Below are 3,671 nucleotides of genomic sequence, written 5' to 3'. Positions count from 1 at the left end.
GTGACAGACTGGATTAAGAAAATGTGGCACATATACACCATGGAATACTATGCAGCCATAAAAAAGGATGAGTTTGAGTCCTTTGTAGGGACATGGATGCAGCTGGAAACCATCGTTCTTAGCAAACTATCACAAGAACAGAAAACCAAACACTGCATGTTCTCACTCATAGGTGGGAACGGAACAATGAGATCACTTGGTAAAGCTGTATTTGTAAGAGAAAAATATGGAAACATCTCAAATGTCCATCAGCAGATGTATTAGAAAATAAATTGTGGCAGATTCACACAATGGAATGCTAATCAGGATAAAAATTATTAAATTGCCAATATATCCAACAGAATGAGTAAACCTGAAAGAAAAAAATTGCTTACTGTATGAATTTATTCATATAAGATTTTAGAGCAGGTAAAACTTACATTGGATCAATTAGCTTAGGAAGCAGGGAGATATTAATTGTAAAGGGAAATGAGGGAGCTTTTATTCTGTCTTGATTAGTGTGGGGCCACACAGGTGAGTTCATTTGTCAAACCCACCCAACTGTACAATTAAACTTTGTAAATGTTATTATCTGTACATTTTACCTCAATATAGTTGATTTTAAATTATTATTTTAAATGGGAAAGAGTACTTGCATAAAATTAATTTGTATCTCCAATGAATAAGAATGAAACTAGAAATGAACATAGAAGAGATTGTCAGCATCAATTTTTAAGTGCCAAACAGTATGCTGTATTAGTCTGTTCAGGCTGATATAACAAAATACCATAAACCAGGTCACTTATAAACATAAATTTGCTTCTCACAGCTGTGGAGGCTGGGAATTCAAGATCAAAGCACCAGCAATTTCATTGTCTGGTGAGAGCTCAGACAATTTATAGATTGCAATATTTTTGGTATAACCTGATGTGGTGGAAGAGGTGAAGATTAACTCTGGGGCTTCTTTTCCATGAGCATTAATCCCGTTTATGAGGGCTCTGCCTCATGATCTAATCACTTCCCAAAGGCCTAACCCCTTTTCCTTATATCATTACATTGGGGGTTAGAATGTGAACATATAAATTTGGGGGAATATGAACATTCAGTTCATTGCAGTAGATGTAATGTTAAGATGTAACAATAGCTAAAAGTAAAAGATCTCTGTAGTAGAAAGATAAAATTGATTTATTTAAGCCATTGTTAAATAAACTGTCTTATAAGTAAAGAGAGAAAGTGGCTTTAAAAAGTAAACATTTTGTATTTTCTGTGCTGTGTCATTACCCAAATACTACTTAGAAAAAAGTATCACTCCCTAAACTACTTAGAAGTAATAAAATGACATATAAATTCAGTACATTCTGTAATCCATCACTATCATTCATGCCAGAATGCCTTGGCACTTCTAGTAGGATAACATGTAAAGCCAATTGGAATGACATGGTACTAAGAGATAGTTTTTTGGAGGCTAGGAGAGATGTCAACATAGATAAGAAAAGCACACAGCAGAGCAAGAGCCAAGTCCATAATTTTGCATTTACTTTAAGAAGAGTTTATTGTTCACCTAGTCAACCATGTTTTTTATCAAGCTCCTTTTATGTTCTGGGATTTAGCTTGTATTGATTTGTTTTAAAAAGTACTTACCCTCACGGCGCTAACAGTCTAAAGAGAGACCAGGCAATGCTTTTCTTTAGAACTAAGTGAGGGAGTTGTTGAGTAAAAGTGAAGCATTAATAATTCTTCCCAGCAGGGCACTGTGGCTCACATCTGTAATTCCAGAACTTTGGGAAGCTGAGTTGGGCAGATTGCTTGAGGCCAGGAGTTTGAGACCAGCCTGCCCAGCATGGTAAAAGCCCATCTCTACTAAAAGTACAAAAATTAGCCAGATATGGTGGCACATGCCTGTAATCCCAGCTATGTCAGGAGGCTGATGCACAAGAATTGCTTGAACCCAGGAGGCAGAGGTTGCAATGAGCCAAGATCACACCACTGCACTCCAGCCTGGGCCACAGAGTGAGACTCTAAAAAAGAAAATCTCACTAAACTTCAATGGCATTATTTATTTTTGACATTTTATTCATTCATTTACTGATGTATTGATTACTATAGCAAATATTTCAACATTTCACTCTTATGTTCAGGGCCCATCATTCCAAGATGAAAACCCAGAACCCCTATTCAAGTGGTGGCTCATAAGGGGGTCAATTTGCCCAAGAGCACTTTTGAACAGTGTCTTAGGACATTCTTTATCACTATAACTGAAGGACAGAAGATGCTACTGGCATGGAGTAGATAAAGGCCAGGATACTGTCAACCTGCTACAATGAACAGAACAGCCTATCACAATAATTATCTAGTGTAAAATGACAACAGTGCCAAGGTTGAGGAAACTTATTATAAGGAGCTCATTATCTGTGAAGAAAGACAGACACATATTAAATAATTTTAATTCAATCTAAGAAAATTATGAAAAGAGGAGTTTGGATGTTGTGATAGTTAATTTTATGTGTCAACTTGGCTGGGTCACAGGATGTCCACAAGATTTGTGTGACCAAATCTTATTTTGGTTGCCTTTGTAAGGGTATTTTGGATGAGGTGAACATTTAAATTTCATGGACTTTGAATAAAGTACATTGCCCTCCATAATGTGTGCGGGCCTCATTCAAACAGTTGAAGACCTGAGTGAAATGAGAAGACCAGCCTCCACTGAGGAAGAGAGAATTGTCTAGCATGCTTCTTTCATACGTCATCTGCAATGTAGGCCTGTACTGGTTCTATAGAAGACTGCCTTTAGACTCAAACTGGAACATTAGTTCTCCTGGGTCTCCAGACTGCCAGCCTCCATACATTGATAGAGCTGCAACATTGGTGTTCTGGGGTCATTAGGCTGCTGGCCAACCCCACAGATTTTGGAATTGCTAACTTCCATAGTCACATGGTCAATTCCTTGTAAATCTTTTTCTATATATGTGCACATCCTATTGTTTCTGTTTCTCTGAAGAACTCAGACTAATACAGATGTGATAGAGTTGAAGATTTTGAGAAGTGCTTGAAAGAGAGAAGAACGCTGTAAAGCTAATAATTGTTTGTACATAAATGGTTCCTAAAATAACCATACAAATGAGATTAAAGGTTTATAATAACAGAAAATTTGAGATATAAACTTTAAAAATTAAATTTTGTCACTCTTAGTGGTAAAGACTGCTGTGCTCATAAGTACCCAAATCCTTTCTTTTATTTATTAGGCTTTCTGCTGTATTTTAGTGATAATATAAGATGAACATAAATAATAGGTGTCACTTTGGAGACAACACATAAAGCATGTGATCTATAACATTGGCACATTCTTTTCCCTGCTCATGTAGCTAAAAGAGAGGTAATTCAAGATGGCAGAGCACAAAGTGGAAGAAGCCCAATTCTTGCACTCTCTTTCAGTAGGCGTGCTACCTAGAAGAGTCAACTAACTCAGTATTGACTGCAAAATGAAAAGCCTGGGACCAGATGGCTTCATTGGTGATTTCTACTGAATATTTTAAAAGAATTAATGCCAATTTTCCTTAAATTATTTCAAAAAATATTTAAGAGGAGAGAACACATCTAAACTCATTTTATGAAGCAAATATAATGTTAATACCAAAGTCATAAGACATGAAAAGGAAAAAAAAGTATGTCATTTCCCAAAGGGAAGAAAAAAA

The sequence above is a fragment of the Rhinopithecus bieti genome, unplaced genomic scaffold, assembly GCF_001698545.2.
Source record: "Rhinopithecus bieti isolate Rb0 unplaced genomic scaffold, ASM169854v2 scaffold_38254, whole genome shotgun sequence".
NCBI classification, from domain to species: Eukaryota; Metazoa; Chordata; class Mammalia; order Primates; family Cercopithecidae; genus Rhinopithecus; species Rhinopithecus bieti.
The sequence above is the reverse complement of the archived record's forward strand: the minus strand, read 5'-3'. Positions refer to the sequence as shown.